This window comes from Trematomus bernacchii, unplaced genomic scaffold (assembly GCF_902827165.1).
Source record: "Trematomus bernacchii unplaced genomic scaffold, fTreBer1.1, whole genome shotgun sequence".
In the NCBI taxonomy this organism is placed as follows: Eukaryota; Metazoa; Chordata; class Actinopteri; order Perciformes; family Nototheniidae; genus Trematomus; species Trematomus bernacchii.
In genome coordinates this window covers 15998745-16017302 of record NW_022988043.1, presented here as the reverse complement: position 1 = coordinate 16017302, position 18558 = coordinate 15998745, and positions in this window count along the sequence as shown.

Below are 18558 nucleotides of genomic sequence, written 5' to 3'. Positions count from 1 at the left end.
CAACGGCAATGAAAAAAGCACCAGGGGAGGCAGCCATAACCTCTGCCGCACTGAAGGGGGCGCACGTGAGCCCACAGGTTCTTGTTGCTACTGTTATTCTACGCAGAGACGGTAGACGCAAACAACAAACTAGACTTTTGAAACTACAGGAAGATAAGGAGGACTTTTACAAAAAATTAATAGAGATTGTTGTCCAGAAGGATAGCATGGACTTCATCTTCAAGTCAAGGTAAGACCACATTGTAATGAAAATGGGATATTACTAAGAAAGAACAATCCAATATTTAGATTTTGGGTATCCTTTTGTTGAACGATCTGTTTAAAATGAATCCAAGCATCAGACTAAAAAAGCTTTTGAAAATAACCGAATATTTCGATTAAGGTCAAAATATAATATTTGTAAATCTGACTCTGAAAGAGTCAGTGCCTCACCAGCCATGAACCTCACCGCACGTCACTGAGCACCACACACGCAGTACATACACCCTAGTACCACACACAAGAATCATAGGCGAGGGCCAGCTGTGCTTTTTCATATGCCTCTGGTTCCTTGTCTGTGCCGTCATTGTGTGGGGTTTAATTGATATGGTCATGAAGGCACGGGCTTAGTCAGACTAGACACATCCACTAAGGAGACGATATCGTTTGTGGGGTCCGTTTCTATCGTTTTGTTACGGCCTCGTGTAAATGAAAGGGCTATACGCAAGAGAAACTATGCGGATACAACCCGTTTCGTTCTCGTGTAAAGGCAGCCTAAATCGCACACACACATTTGCCCCTATGTCCACTCCTGCAAACCACTTTGTATTTTGCATGACCTGTACCTACAAGCTTGTATAAAGAACCAACAAGACAACTCTGTTTGCTTTCACCAGTTTATTATTGATTACTCTCATTGTACATCTTTACAGTGTTGACGAGGTTAAAATATCCACGACAAGGAGAGAAGCACTACGTCACTGCCTGGCGAAATGACGGCCCCGCCCACAGTCCGGGTTAAAACTAAGGCCCCGCTCACACGGGACCGTTTGCGTTTATGCACAGTATGCGTATTCAAAAAAGTCTTCCGTTCACATGCATTCGTTTCATTTAACGTGTCTGTTCAAACGAGGCCGCTGGAAACGCTGTAGTACATATGCCGGGACTGTAAGTGGCGCTGTAACTTCCGCCAAAATACACCAAAAGCCGCGAAGAAGAGCAGCCCGAGCAGCCCCGCTGCAATGTTGCCATGGCTACCCTTCTGTTTAAGCGCCGCGGTGTATTTAGCAACATGTAGTTCATGTAATTCTCCATGTCCACTTGTTGCTGATGGTTGTGGTAGAGGAGCTGTAGATTTTGCACTAATATCTGTAGCATGGTCAGTAGCAGTAGCACTAGCAGTAGCTACTGACAGGAGGAAGTGTGTGGCGATTGCTGGTATTCAGCGGGATATAGTAATTTCCTCAGCATATGGATAAATGCAACGGGGAAGTTAACTGAAAGAAACCGAATCTGTGGATATTGCATCGACCGACCAAGAAGCACGTCTCTGTGGAGAGGACGGCTCAGAAAGAGAGATATTCTCTACAAACACCGGGTGAGATCGCACCTTTGTCAATATAATGGATCAATGCATGAAATCTGACTCTGTTTATTTTGTTTAAGGAGTATATTGGGCGTTAACAATTCTGGTTTGCCTTTTATAATATTATTTCATTCAAGAACCCCTTGTGCGTTTAATTAACACAGCTATTCTTGATAGTTGCTACAGCAGTGAGCAGGAGAGGTGGGGAGAGGTGGGGCTTACGCTATTTTTTCAGGAAATATTCGTATAGAGGTGATTACACGGACTTGTTGACCCCCCAGAGCGTTTCGTTTGCAAATCTATCCACCTTGGGACCCGTTATCGTTTGTGGGGTCAGTTTCTATCGGCCTCGTGTAAATAATAGGGCTATACGCACGCGAAACTATGCAGATACAAGCAGTTTTCTCCTCGTGTAAACGGCGCCTAAGAATTGGCGCCAAGCGGAAACAATTGTTTTATAATGCCTTAAAGCTGCTGTGTCTTGTATTGCCAACAAACAACAAAAGATCCAGAGTTCACATTTTTGTATACCTTTACTTAGAGAAAAGGACGATAAAAGGTCATCTCTGTGGCATCAGGCCATCCACAGAGAGCACGGAGATCATAATCAAAGGGACCCAGTCAGTCCAATGACAGCAACTGTTTTCACCCATAAAGGGGCGGGGCCTAACATAGAGGGAAAGTACCCGGATGGGTTGCTCTCATCTATAGCCAGTTAAATAAACATGTTGTATGAACTGTAATGTGTGGGAGCAATCATTTTTGAACACTTATGAAGTACACCATCAATATGACTCTCTGATGTGGTGCGTTAACTGATTCTTTGACAGAGTTTTAAAGGTCCCATGTCATGGCCATTTCTACTGATCATAATTCCATTGTTGAGGTATACTAAAATAGATTTATATTGTGCAATTTTCCAAACTCACATTGGTTTCTCATACAGCATCTCTGTAAAGTATGTGTATTCACCGGTATTCACTCTCTGTCCTAAACGGCTTGTTGGAGCTCCTGGCCCCCCCTCCCTGTGAGCCCAGTGTGCTCTGATTGGTCGGGACGTTGCGAGGCTCGCTGCTCCGTGAGCTGGCTTACTGGTGTGGTTTCCGGGTCAGCGATACAGCGAGACAGCGCAAAACTCATCCTGAGCACACACAAACACTCACAGCCGAAGTAAAAACAATAAGTGTGGCTTGATATTGAGTAAGAAAAAGGTTTATAAACGCTGTGAGAATGGGTCTGCGGAGAGCATTTCTCCGCGATCCCAACTCGTCTATTACCAACCAGGGCAACACACTCTCACTCCCTAAACGTCCAGGAGCGACGCTTGGTCAGGGTCCCGTGGCGTGCAGTTGGGACGCGCCGAGGCTCCTTCAGCTTCATAAACGGACGCAAAGAGCTTTCAACTGATTGCAATGTATTCCCATCGGCGGCGGTATTTGACGCTCAGGGAAGCACCGCATCCGTTTATGACGGCGGCTGTTTAAAGGCAATGTGAGCATCCATTCCCATTGGATAACGGAGGATTTTACACCCGGAAGTAACTATTCTCCTTACTGTCGATTGATTTTACAGTGATATCTGCACTACTCATCAACTCAAAAACACCAGATTATCCTTGTTAATTACACAACATTGATTGGTTTAAATTGTGTGCAATGCTTTTGTATTTTTCCCCTTCGATTCGGAGAAACAAATATTTTTTCGGAGTTTAGGATGGCAGAAGACACTACACTACCCAGAATCCTCAGCTATCGTTTAGGACTACACCATGTGCTTTGTTTTGATTAGTTCTCAAGCTCTGTGATTGGTTGACCTCCAACTGCATTCCATATAAAAAAAAACGTTTCGTAAAAGATAAAATCATACTTTATTCAGCAGTGCTTGCTTTACTCTTTGAAAGTCATCACATGAATGCATTGTAATAAATGGTTCGGCTGCATTAAATATTACACATCTGTCGTAGTTCTTTATTTATCTACAGAGATTGGGCCTCAGAATAGACCGGAAACTATTCTTTTACCGTTCTGTTTTAATTTCACAATAAAGTTAGTAGTAATATTTTGTTTTGATATGTTTTTTATTAACTACTAGACCGCTGGGTCATGTTAAGACCATCTTTTCTGTGTTGCTGTGGGGTTTTGCTATCGTTTTGTGTTACAAATATCAAAACAATAACAGAATATATCCGTCGTAAACTAAACCCGAAACAGCAGTATATTTTATTTTGTTAACACTGTAAACTTGACAGCTTTTTAACCCGCACCTCCTACTGGTTAAAGCACGTTATTACACGTTTAGAGTAATTGCAATGCAGGTAGATTGTGTTGCTTTTTAATGACTGTTTAAAATGCCTTTTTCTTAATGTCTTTCATTTTTGTAAAGCACTTTTGAATGTGTTATATTTTATGAAAACATTTAAATATTAAGAGCATATACAAAATAGGAGGAAAGTAGAAGGTCAATGATAGAAATATAGAATAGAAAATATCAAGAAGATACTGTAAATGGTATCTAGAATAAAACAGTTTAGTGCCGGATGTACAAAGATATTAATAGGAGGATGTGCAAAACAGACAAACTAATTAGGCTTTATTTAAACATTAAATAATACTTTAGGTTAAGGTCTTCTTTTAAATACATGTAAGCAAAAAGCTTTGGGGGTATCTATATTAAGCCTGACAAAGTACTTAACGTTTAATATATTGCATGGTTTGTTTTGGGACTTGACAATCAACTTTCCTGCAATGTTAACTATGTTGAAGCACTTATTTTAACCGATATTATACATATTTATTATACTCTTATAAGATGTATGTAGATAGAATAAGAAATATGCAGAATATGACAGTTTAATGGTGGAGGTACACACATATTGATAGATCTCTTGTTGAGGAACCTATGACCCAAGTTTGTCATCATTGCATAACTACACCGTAGTTGTGTATATGATATTTCAATAAACCTTTGAAAATCTTGAAATCTTGAAAGGGATGTGCAAAATAGCCATTATATACAGTTTTTGATGAACAATTAGAGAATAACGAGTAATGAATATGCTTTATAGGGATCTGCAGATACATTTTTTGTCTTCTCAAGCACCAACTATCAAATATCTCGCCTGATTGTTTGCACTTGACAATCACCTTCACTGAATTTTACTCGGGTGTAACTAAAGTCTGATTTAAGGGTTGTTTATATTTCACATCATTAATCCAAATCTGTAAAGTAACTAAAATAAATGTAGTAAAAATACCAGGTTAACCTTAAAGAAAGCCCTCAGGATTATAAAAGACCCCCATCACCCCAGCCACAAACTGTTCTGTCTGCTGTCGTCTGGCAGGCGGTACCGCAGCATCCGGACTAAAACCACTAGACTCAGGGACAGCTTCATCCCATAGGCCAGGGGTCGGCAACAGGCGGACCGCGGTCCGGATCCGGACCCAGACGCCGACCTATACGGACCCGGACCTATAATCAATACATTAATAGGGGATTTCAATTTTGACGGGGCGATTCTATTTTAACCGCCGCCGACAGGGGGCGAAAGAGACGAGTGAGCGATACAGGGAGAAGAAGAGATGTGAGAGTGGCAGATAGAAGAGGAGAGGAAAGTGAGTGAAGAGAATAATTCGCGATACAGGGAGAGAAGCGGTGAAGGTGAATACATTTTGGAATACTTTTTGGAATTATTGGTGGAAAAGTTTCCTCATAAAATGTAATATTCATTACCAGCAGAACTGTGTGCACACTGCACAGCGCTGCAGCATGTCTGTGAGGCCCCGCCCCCGCACGCAGATCAGAGAGAGAGATCTCTTTTAAAATATATAGAAACGGAGATGGTTCGATAAAATGTGCAAGATAACGTTTATGTAGCATTTCTTTATTGTCGAAATGATGACATTTCATAACGGGATCAAATCAAAGTGAATGGCCTGCTGCTGCTGAATGCATGGGGCAAGTGACTGGAAACCGTTTTAAAAGTTATTACGTCGTTTCAGATAATAAATAATAATGGTAATTCATTCTATTTAGGGGCGCCTTTCAAAGCACCCAAGGACACCTGACAATTCATAACATATTCTAAGGAAAGGTTTAAGAGAGTACAAATAATGCAGTCCGCGGGTGATGTTTTTTATGTGGGGTGCAGATGAGAGGGAGCTGTCCAGAATGACCCAAAGATGTTGTGTTTGAGTTGTGCTCTTGATAAGCCATTAAAACAGTAAAATAAGTGTCTCCTGTTCACCAAAACATACCCATCTGTTATGGAAAAATAAAGTATTCCAAAAGTATTCTAAAAGTAATCTGAATACGTTACTTTTTTAAGACACGTAACTCTAACTGTATTCGGATTACTTTCAGAGCCATGTATTCAGTAACCGATTACATTTACAAAGTAACCCTCCCAACCCTGATTAAAAGTGCCAAAACGCCACTATGAGACAAAACACAAAGTGTTTGACCAAACATTCCCTCTCAAGTCAGAACTGAGGTCACAAAAAATAAGCAGTCTCAGAGCCCAATATGATCAGTCCACCAGGATCAAAATTAAAACTAAATATCGTTCCAGGGCAGGCTAACCGAGGCTAACCAATGAGCACCTGCATGTGTGTATGAGAATGGCCCTGACACCATTTCAGCCCAGATTTAAACTCCTGGCAGGACAAGCTCAAGCTCAATTCTCGCACTCAATACAAAAAAGTGAGTGAGGGACTGCAATATAAGAGGGAAAGAAAGAGAAACTTTAAAACTGTTCAATTGTTATGATGTGTAAAGACTGATATGTTCTATAATCGTCTGAAACTGTTAAGTCATGATGTGAAACGGTTAACAAAGCTATTTTATTTATTTCTTTATTTTATTTTTAAATGCAGCCCGAGAGGAACATTACACATATCCACAGTATTTACTGTATATCTGTATAGTTCAATGTTAATTGACAATAAATATTGTTGTTTTTGAATTGTACTTTCTTTATTTGATTGGCAGTCAGTTGTTGATTACATGCAGACGTTGATAAAGCTACAGGCTACTTCAATATATATCACACTAATTCATAAAGCAAGTTAGACATTTTGATGTTCCGGACCTTTGCATGGGGAGATTTTCTCTAACTGGACCTCGTTGAATTGTAGTTGAATACCCCTGCCATAGGCCATAAGACTATTAAACACCTGAACTTTGAAACAACATCCATAACATTCATCTGGCTGCTACTTAGAAATTATTTGTCTAATATATCATATTCCAATCACTTGTATATAGACTCTTATTGCACTATTTAACTTTTTACTATTTTCAGGGATGCAAACTTGTCACCTTTCGGCGAAATTCGCCGTTTTGAATCCAAAATAGGTCGTTTGTGTGATTCATGTAGATCTGCAATAAAAATATTTTCGGGGTATGGGGGGGGTCTGGGACCCGGAGTAATCTTCGGCCGCGAGCTGTTATGTGCCATCATGACACGCATGGTGTTCTTTTTTTATATATTATAATGCAGCGCAAGCTGTGTGCTCGAGTCTTCCTGCCTGTCGGCTCTGCTCATGGATGTATAATAAGGCTCTGCCGCTCCGCTATGATGGTCTAGCTTAATTAGCTACATTACCTACGGGTGCGTTCGTTAATATTAACTGTGCGGTCCGGAGTCACTGTGGCACAGACTGGACCGCTGGTGAACAGCCTCCGTGGGCGTGTCGGGCGGGAGGACGTTAGTGTCCACGACAGTGGACGCGGGTAACGTAATGTCCCCATGATCTGAACTGTTATTACAGTACCTGCAGTAGATGCAGTGTTACTGCTGGCGATAAGGGCTGGTTGTTTTAACAATTTTCTGATGTCCATCATTGAGTGCTGTGTAAGCACCTTGCAGATGACAAACGAGCAGCGGCACAGGTCACGCGCACCTGACATAATAACGTTACTTACCGTTTAAATTGACCAAATAAATGCAGTAGACAATGTTATTTAACCACAATTAAAATAAAATTATTTCAACTAGATTCTTCTTCTTCTTCTTCTTCTTATTACTACTATTATTATTATTGTTATTATATATGTAATATTTTTCACTTTTCATTTTATTTTTATTTTTTTCACTTTTCATCTTTAAAATGAGGGTCATAAGGACTCAACTGAGGGTGCAATGCACCCTTATGCACCCCCGTAGAACCGGGCCTGGCATGACGTCATGCGGTTCCCGGAAGAAACAAATGGAAAAAGAGAAATCTCCAACGAGGCGTTCTGGGGCAGCATAGACAGGTCTTTTCTGTGTTAGAGTTTTACTCGCTACAGGGTGTACTTTGAGGGTTTTTGACTCTGCAGACCGTTTACATGCAGAAAAACCTTCATAACACACAAGGGGACGGGTAATAACCAGAAAAGCATGACATGGGACCTTTAAGAGTCAGGACACCATTGCATTTATTAGCTATGTACAGTATTGGGATCAATAAAGTACCATCTTATCTTATCTTATCTTATTAAGCACACATTGATATTTGAGTAAAATGTAATTGTAACTTTTTTTGTATAAGCAATGGTCCACATTTGCATAATATTAAACAAAGACAGATATTTCGCCAACAGTCTGGGAAACTAACAGATCACCATGACATATTTTATAATAATATTTTTTTAACTCTACAAGTTGATGGCAACCTAATGGCTTCATGTTGGAAAGATTTTTCAAAAATATGGTTAAAATATGCAAAACTATTTTTTCCCACAGTTTGTTTTGGTCTGCATATCTCTAACCAGTGTGTTTTTCGTTCTGTTATTCACTTGTGAAACAGTTTCCCACGATTGCTTAAGAAAGGCTCTACATAAATAAAGTTACATACTTTATTACTGACAAACTCCCCACATGTTTTATATTGAGTATGATTGGCTGAATCCTCTAATGAAAAGCGAGGGGGACTTTGGCAATCCTCTTCTCATCCAGTCTCTTTGAAAGTAAAGATTCAATAGACTCGGCTCTCGGTTCCTCCTGCTGACCATTAGCTACAAAGCTATAAACTTCTGAACCTGGATTGGCTCGGCTTTCTGTTTGTAAATTGGAAGCACCTGGGTCCTGTTAATGGTTTCATTCATCAACACAACCGTGAAATCTCAAATAGTAGTGGTGTGGAGGACCGCTGACGCCATTAGGTGGCAGTATTTCCCACTTCATTATTAGTGTGGCTGCAGATGAATACCTCTTTATGTGCCATTGTATTGTGAAGCAGGCTGATTTTCAAAGAAAAAACGTGATGTATAAGTATTAACACAGCAAAATAGGAGGAAATTAGATATTTATCTCTTTGGTTTTGGCTTCATTGTTGGGCTTTTGAAGTGTGAGATGGCAGAGAAATACAGCCCATTGTGATCCATCTATAATGGCATCCCTTCATGGCTTTACTCCAATTCTTAATCCTTACCTTGTTATATCAGGGATCAGTTGACGACCACGTAACAACCAGCTTGACACAATCTATCCTGACTCCTTCATCAGGCAAAAACATATACCATTTTAAAGTTGAGCACTGTATAGAAATATTTTTCATTTTCCTGATCTTTGTCATTTTGCTTACCTCTCATGACATGCTTTCTGACACCTCTAATAGGTATTCAACCGAATCAGATCATAATTATCCTGGCTAAATGAATTGTGCCTCAGAATATTTTCCCAATTATCATTTGAAAAACATATACTAGAGTAACTTCAAGTTCAGTTTTAATCACAGATAGTATTTTTCTACATCAACGTCCTTTTAAGTGAAGAAAAAACGACTATTTTAAATAAGGCAATAGTAAATCATAAATAAAGTATCACATTTTTGTATTTCATTGTATCTCCTTTATTTTATAAATCAGGCTTTATTGTTCATGAAAACAAGCTTGACGGCTTTTTCAAGTCACTCATGTAAGGATATTCATGAGGATCCCGATAATGAAAATTCACTACAATTACCTCATTGTCTTTTTCTTATCCTGATCCGAGATAAAACCCTGTATCATCCTATCTCTAAACTCTATTCTTGGACATAAAGCCATGCCTGCTGATGTTATTTCCATGGCCTTACTGTAGCGACCAATCATCGGAAAGTTTAGAGAGGATCCGTCGTAGTGTATCTGCTGTCCCTATGTTTTGTTCCATGCAGATATACAAAGCTGGACTGTTTAAGGCGCCGTTTACACGAGGAGAAAACTGCTTGTATCTGCATAGTTTCGCGTGCGTATAGCCCTATTATTTACATGAGGCCGATAGAAACTGACCCCACAAACGATAACGGGTCCCAAGGTGGATAGATTTGCAAACGAAACGCTCTGGGGGGTCAACCGAGTCCGTGTAATCACCTCTATACGAATATTTCCTGAAAAAATAACGATAGCCCCACCTCTCCCCGCCTCTCCCCACCTCTCCTGCTCACTGCTGTAGCAACTATCAAAAATAGCTGTGTTAATTAAACGCACAAGGGGTTCTTGAATGAAATAATATTATAAAAGGCAAACCAGAATTGTTAACGCCCAATATACTCCTTAAACAAAATAAACAGAGTCAAATTTCATGCATTGATCCATTATATTGACAATTTTCCAGCCAAACAACACAAACAAAATTAAAAAGTCCGCTCTGCGATACACCAAACTTGTCTTTACTGCCTAATCCAGGCCATTATTGTTCATTGCTCCTGCTCAGAAAGAGAGATATTCTCTACAAACACCGGGTGAGATCGCTCCTCTGGGACACGCCGGTGTTATGCCGTAGATTGAAGCCTTGCCGTAGATTGAAGCCCTGTTCGCGGGGACGAGCAAAGTGACGTCATCGCCTGTATTGAGCGTTCGCCTAGTTTTCTAAGCGGAAAAACGAAAGATACTATTTACTTTCTCTCTTTTGAATGATATATTTCCCATCAGATTAAACAGCAAACGGCTGAATAAATAATGTGTATACAATTGCGTGGAGGCTCGTTTTAAGGACACTTTTCAGATCTGTCACAATCTTCGTATTGGAACAAACTTCCGTTTTTGAGTCCACTCTGTTATGTTCCTCCTTCCTACAGAACAGACAATGACAGGATAATATGTCATTTGTCAGTATAGTCCTATTTCTTAAAACCTTCTCTGTTGTTTAAGTGTCTGATAACCACGAATAGTAAGCAATGATATAACAGTAATTATATAACATATGTCAGACACTGTGTTATTTTCAATCAAGCCTAAAAGATTATAATGTGTTCAAACTGGCTTCACTCGCTTGAATTGCTCCTTTGAATGTAATGTTCCTCTGTGGTTTCCTACTCAACACATGTTTGTATTGTAATGCCACTCATATTTTATTTTTTATTGTATTTTAAGGTGACATTGAATGCTTTGAAATGTGCCCTAAAATAAAGTGTATTATTGATCTTATATCTGTGCCTATATCACACTATTAATGTTCCTTATTTTAGACTAGGTTTTTCCTGGTGTCAATAGGGAAGATCTGCACTGTTCTCGACATAACATGTTCAGCAGAGCAGGTATTTCTCCTGCCAGATTTTGAACCCCCCCTATCATTTTGTCCAGGATGGTCATAGACTCACCAAAATCACACTGGTGTTTGCTGTTCCCCTCTAGTGTGTGCTCACAAAAGCATTTTACTCTGGGCCCAGCAGGTAAAAAACTAAAGAGGGGCTTCCAAATCCGGCAGCGACAACACCTTCTCTGCCGGATTTGGAAGCCCCTCTTTAGTTTTTCACCTGCTGGGCCCAGAGTAAAATGCTTTTGCGAGCACAAACTAGAGGGGAACAGCAAACACCAGTGTGATTTTGGTGAAGTTGTGACTGTCCTGGACAAAGTTGTAGGGGGGGTGCCATATCTGGCAGCACATTCTCTGCCGGATTTGGAAGCCCCTCTTTAGTTTTTTACCTGCTGGGCCCAGAGTAAAATGCTTTTGCGAGCACACACTAGAGGGGAACAGCAAACACCAGTGTGATTTTGGTGAGTCTATGACCATCCTGGACAAAGATATAGGGGGGCTTCCAAATCCGGCAGCTACAACACCTGGTCTGCCGGATTTGGAAGCCCCTCTTTAGTTTTTCACCTGCTGGGCCCAGAGTAAAATGCTTTGGTGAGCACACACTAGAGGGGAACAGCAAACACCAGTGTGATTTTGGTGAGTCTATGACCATCCTGGACAAAATGATAGGGGGGGTTCAAAATCTGGCAGGAGAAATACCTGCTCTGCTGAACATGTTATGTAGAGAACAGTGCAGATCTTCCCTATTGACACCAGGATTAACCTAGTCCAAAATAAGGAACATTAATCGTGTGATATAGGCACAGATATAAGATCAATAATACACTTTATTTTAGGGCACATTTCAAAGCATTCAATGTCACCTTAAAATACAATAAAAAATAAAATATGAGTGGCATTACAATACAAACATGTGTTGAGTAGGAAACCACAGAGGAACATTACATTCAAAGGAGCAATTCAAGCGAGTGAAGCCAGTTTGAACACATTATAATCTTTTAGGCTTGATTGAAAATAACACAGTGTCTGACATATGTTATATAATTACTGTTATATCATTGCTTACTATTCGTGGTTATCAGACACTTAAACAACAGAGAAGGTTTTAAGAAATAGGACTATACTGACAAATGACATATTATCCTGTCATTGTCTGTTCTGTAGGAAGGAGGAACATAACAGAGTGGACTCAAAAACGGAAGTTTGTTCCAATACGAAGATTGTGACAGATCTGAAAAGTGTCCTTAAAACGAGCCTCCACGCAATTGTATACACATTATTTATTCAGCCGTTTGCTGTTTAATCTGATGGGAAATATATCATTCAAAAGAGAGAAAGTAAATAGTATCTTTCGTTTTTCCGCTTAGAAAACTAGGCGAACGCTCAATACAGGCGATGACGTCACTTTGCTCGTCCCCGCGAACAGGGCTTCAATCTACGGCAAGGCTTCAATCTACGGCATAACACCGGCGTGTCCCAGAGGAGCGATCTCACCCGGTGTTTGTAGAGAATATCTCTCTTTCTGAGCGCCCTCTCCACGGAGACGTGCTTCTTGGTCGGTCGATGCAATATCCACAGATTCGGTTTCTTTCAGTTAACTTCCCCGTTGCATTTATCCATATGCTGAGGAAATGACTATATCCCGCTGAATACCAGCAATCGCCACACACACTTCCTCCTGTCAGTAGCTACTGCTAGTGCTACTGCTACTGACCATGCTACAGATATTAGTGCAAAATCTACAGCTCCTCTACCACAACCATCAGCAACAAGTGGACATGGAGAATTACATGAACTACATGTTGCTAAATACACCGCGGGGCTTAAACAGAAGGGTAGCCATGGCAACATTGCTGCGGGGCTGCTCCAGGCTGCTCTTCTTCGCTGCTTTTGGTGTATTTTGGCGGAAGTTACAGCGCCACTTACAGTCCCGGCATATGTACTACAGCGTTTCCAGCGGTCTCGTTTGAACAGACACGTTAAATGAAACGAATGCATGTGAACGGAAGACTTTTTTGAATACGCATACTGTGCATAAACGCAAACGTTCCCGTGTGAAGGAGGCCTTAGCTCTGTGACAATTATCACACTTGCTCTGACACTATCATTATAACAATCAGAGCTAACAACTGTCAACATGACCTGAGGGGCTCAATGGCAGGTGTTGCATGAGCTGTTACCTCCACCATCCAAATGTGACCTCTGGCCATGTAAACAATACTAAATACAGACCGAGCAGGAGGCGCCCCGACGGGTTTCTCCTCTTCTTCCTCCCCTTATATGAATCACTGCGGCATGATGTGTAGACCAGAGAATTGTAGTCATAGCTAAGATGAAAACGGTGTGCCGCTCAAGAACAAATGCCACCACATCCAGTTTGACTTCTTCTTTTTGAGTCACTTGAGCCGCTGTTGAAATGCCGCCTGTCAGCAGAGGTGACACTAATTCCTTTCTATTTAGAATTAATCTCCCATCACTGAAAGCCACACCTTTTTCAGATGGATTATTACCTGCTGCCACACTTGTCAACGTGCTTTTCAACCACACTTTGACAGAGGTGTGGTGTATTGTGATGATCAATGTTAATGTCTTCTGCTGGGAAGTGTGTTGCAGAGGTGAGGTTGAAGTTTTCTTAGTAAATCCTTGATCTAACGACAAACAGAGCCATGGCACACTTGAAAGGTACAAGGTTAAAGAGTTTACTAGCTTGGCTGTTCTTTGTCACGATCTTGAGTATCAGATGCATGCCAATAACAGGATCACTCCACCTCGATTGCATTATAATATTAATAGAGTTTCTTGCAGAGAGGTGAAGAAAGTGATTAAAGGAAAGGTGACAGCTGCCAGAGAGGGATAAAGCGATTTTTAACAGGAAAAAGTGACGTGGGTTGCAAGACAAAGCCTCACTCCATTTTCTGCCTGTGTTTATCTTCTCAGATTCCCCTGAGATAAGCAGGGAGGGATGTTTGGTAGATGGAGCTTACGCAGAAAAAAGAGTTGAAATGCTATGGGCAGCTTGAGAATTAAAAACCAGTCCCGTTGCTTACACTTCACTGTCTTTTTGAGGCCAATGTACAAATGTCTCTGCCTGGGGAGGCCCACCAAACATGCTTTTTGACATCTCTGTCGTGCCCCACTTCCTGCGCTTCCTGTATTTCCTATTCTTTCTTTCATCACAAGTTGACTTTTACTCTCAGGTGGATTATGTGCTTTATTATTTTAGTGTAGAGTGGATGGCAATTTTATTGTTGTCCATTTAAAAGTCGAAATCTACCTAAAAACAAGGACTACACAACTTCAGTCTACTCACTTTTCCAGGCTAATAGCTGCTCGTGAACAACAGTGCAGCTATGTCGAGATTATTGTTTGTGCTTATACACAGATCAATTATCTGATGAGGGCTGTTTCCGTGCTTTGGTGGGGGCTGCTTATGTGTGTCAAGTCTGCTGCTTCCCCAAATGCGCCCAGTACTGTCCTCAACACATTTGATTGTGTTGGAATCTATTAGAGAATTAGTTTTGCTATTTTTTCGCTAGACAATTCAAATCATGCTGTATTTGCTTTGTATAAATATTCGATTTTAAGAGTTTTTATCATATTAAAGGTGAAATATCCTGCTTATGTTTTATTTCATACTCGTTTTTGGGTTTTTACAAGGACATGTTTACATGCCTTACTGTTTATAAAAACACATTATATTTCTCATAGTGTCTCTTTAAGTATACATGTTTTCACCGTTTGTATGATACGTTTCGTTTAGGTGCCTGTCTCTTTAAGGCATCCTCATGAAAAATCGTACCCTTGCTCTGGATGGTCAGTGTTTCAGGGTCTTATGCATGCATTCACCATCTTTGCAGCCTTGCATGACTTTAACGGCACTGTAGCTGTGTTTTCTACCCCCATGTGTACAGTTGCGACATCACAACCTTCATAAATCCTAACGGCTTGTTGAGGGCACAGTTTCTGAATATGAGATGTGTGATTTTTTAAAGATGATTAAGGGTTTTGATGGTTTCCCATAATTTATATTACACCAACATTAACTTAATAATAAAAAAGCGTTTAACATACTTATCCTTATCAGAAGAGTTGAAGAGAAAACCAGAATGTAGGACAAAGGTTTGGTTAAATATTCGTAGCTACAAAGTCCGCTGGATGCAGCTGCTTTTTGTTGGGTCTCTGCTGTGACCGCTCTAGCATTCTCCACTCTACTATTTTTGTGAGTGACTGTTTTTAGTTTTATAGAACATTTTTAGGGTTTTAATAAGACACAGACACGCTGCTTATAAAATGTTAGCATGAAATGTATGTCTAAGTAATTTCAAACATTTAAAAATAAATCATATTTAGTGATTCAGCACCATCACCCATGACAGACAGTTGCTAATTACATACATTTCTGACAATTCATATCTAATATATAGATATTGGTAATAACATTTACATTCAGAGACACAAACACCTGGCCTCAAGGTCCCAGACCACAGGAAAGGTTAGCTGTTGAAGCTGAGTGTAATTCCTCAGGACACTTTTTTCTTCCAGAGCTGCTGCTGTTGCTGCTGTGTGTCAACTTTATTTTCATATACCCCACATGAGTATCTTGGTATGGATCTCTAACCATCATTGAAGTCAACAAGTAGGTTTAGAGACAATAAATGTTTTAGTTGGCTACTCCTCGGCTTTGTGTTATTGAATGTTTTTATGCAAATGATTGCTTGTTAAGTTTGGAACATTTGATATCTGAAGTTTGACGTTTGACACATGGTTCAAGTTCCAAGAATTCTTCCAACTATCATAATAAGGCAGGGTGAGAAACACGTATCAGATGACAACAGTAGCTTGGTAAAGAGAAACACTGTTACCAGGGAGAACAAATATCAACTGAATAATTTTAGGATCATATCAAGTCAGTCAAAAAACTCATCTCTATCTTAAGAAAGGTTTAATGTGACAAGAATGTAGCTAAGGGGTCAATGGGCATGCTTTGGTTGTGAAAACAGTCTTGGATTACTGATCGGTATCGTCTGTTAGGGAAAATTCCCCGGGAGATGGAAGGAGACAAAGGGGCTTGAAATCAGAATTTACATTTTTGCAAGGTTTTTAATTTGTTGCAAATTGGAGGAATAACATTTAAAATTGAATAATTTCCATAATATACATACAAAAACAATACAGTTAATAGAGATAATTGATACACACTGCCATCTGTTTTCACCTTATCACCTTCTACTTGTTCAGTCCAGCCCCATGATGTCTGTCATGTGTAAATCCCTGCGCAATGGAAGTGTAATGGTCCAAACTGAGTGCTATTGCTCCCTTTACTATTTGATCAATGCAGGAGAGTTCAGTGAAGTAATGAGATAGCTTTGGGGTTTTGCCGGCAGAAAAAAAAGGAAAAAGCTGAATGTTAACCCTGATTGACCGCCAGTCCTCCACATGCTCCCTGTTCAGTTATACTCTGTGCAGCACCGATGTCGAAGGCTTTAGCCTCCAGCAGTTTGATGCCAGTGCTGCTGCATCCAAGGCCTGGTCATGTGTAGAGAAACTGATTGGTTTAAAAACTTCAGGGAATATGTGTACATGTGGGTGTGTATTTCAAGGTGCCTGTGCATCCATGTGTTTGATGTTCCAAGGCTGATGACATTTTAAAGGACCAGCACCTGCAGTGCATACCTGACAACTCTCTACCACACTTGACATATGCCCATGCACTCATGCGTTAGAGGATGACGGTGCTATGATAATGATCTCTCTCAGAATATCTGTATAATCGCCTGCCTTACAAAAACAACTCCTGACTTAGTATACTGTAGGTATATTCAAATAGATTGGAAAATGATTCACTGAACTTGCAAATAACCCAAGGAAAGTTCCAATCCATAGGTGAAGTAGCTTAAACGTGTATTCCCTCTAATAGCCAACAGGGGACAGCTGGTTGCAAAAGTCTGTTCACAATTACAATAAGAAATATTGGTACTTTACTACTTTTATTAAGGCAAACCTCTGAAAAATACAGTGAATGCTTTCTGTTTACAACACAAAAGTAATGGTTAGATTTCCATTGACTGCAAGGGTAGGTGAGGCTATTTAACGGTCACATCTGATCGAGCTTCACATGTACATATTTACATTTACTATAATCACAGCTAGTGTTTCTGTTAACATAGACCGACACCATGGCTACCAAGTCCAGAAAAACCTCAATTGGTCTAGCAAGTTTGTGCCTAATCCTTTATTTAGATCAAACAGACTGAACATGAATGGTAAATGTTAGCCACACCTAGCTACAAACTGCTACACCCAACCTTACCTGGGAACGTCGAACACTGTTCGCACTTCGCGCAACTGTGCAGCAGCTTCGCCAGATTCCTTGCTCAAAGGAAACGTGACTGTTTATTTCTCATCAGTTTCCCCTCTAGCATCATACCTCTAACATCACTGCTTTACTAGTTGAGGCTTGAGGAGGAAGGGGTTGTGTGAAAGGGTCAATGGCTGACAGCAGTTACTAATTCTGTGTTGGTATGACTCTTGCAGATGATAACGTGAGGTTTGTTCTTGGTGCTGTCGGTTCCCTCTCTGCACTGGTCACGATGGCAGTAATGATCAACCTGCACAACAGGAAACAAGTCAGGTGAGTTCACACAAGATATACTTCACAGACAATTCAATTTCTCTACTAGTGCGAACAAATTCAATATGAAATCCAAAATAAGCACATACTAAATCCGTGTTAGGATTTATAATGCCCTCTTCAGCAATTGTCCTTTACACTTCATTGCTGCTGCAGATATAATCTCTTGGGCTCAATTTCAAAATAAAAAGTGTCATTTTTTATTACCTAGTTTACATTAAAGGTTGTCACAGTGGAGGCACAAAATACAAATATGAACCTGAAAATGAGCACAACAGGGCCCCTTTAAAGTGGTAATTCTCAATATGTCAGTCCAGGCTGATTTAACAATATTCATTGGGGCAATGGCAGGGGTGGGGTGTGGGGGGTAGTACATTAGAGGAGAAAATATACAACAGAGGAGCAACTGGCGGATCTGTTTATAGGTCAGTCGTTGTTTTCATAAAGAAGACCGCAGTAGTTTTCCACACAACAGCAGGGTACAATAAAAGAAGGTGGTTACCTTGCTGAAAGTTGGAATTGTCCAGCATATCGCTCGCAGCTCTTCATCTACCACTCATTGTGGCTGCTCCGTCTTGCTGAAAATGAACGCTGAGATGTTTTATATATGCATTTTTATTAAACGAAGGCGGTTAACGCATTCACTGCTTTTCCTGTGACATCTTCTAAAAAAACAGCTAACCCGTGTTTGAACGTGGTGCCGCATGATGCAGACTTACATTACAGTGCAGTACACCAGTAACGGTATTTACAATATGTAAATGCATGAATGTGCTCTTTAGTGGGGAAAATAAGTTAAAAGAAAGAAGAAATATGGCAAACATTTAAAAAAGCCTTTAATCATGATGGCTATTTCATAGTGGGTGA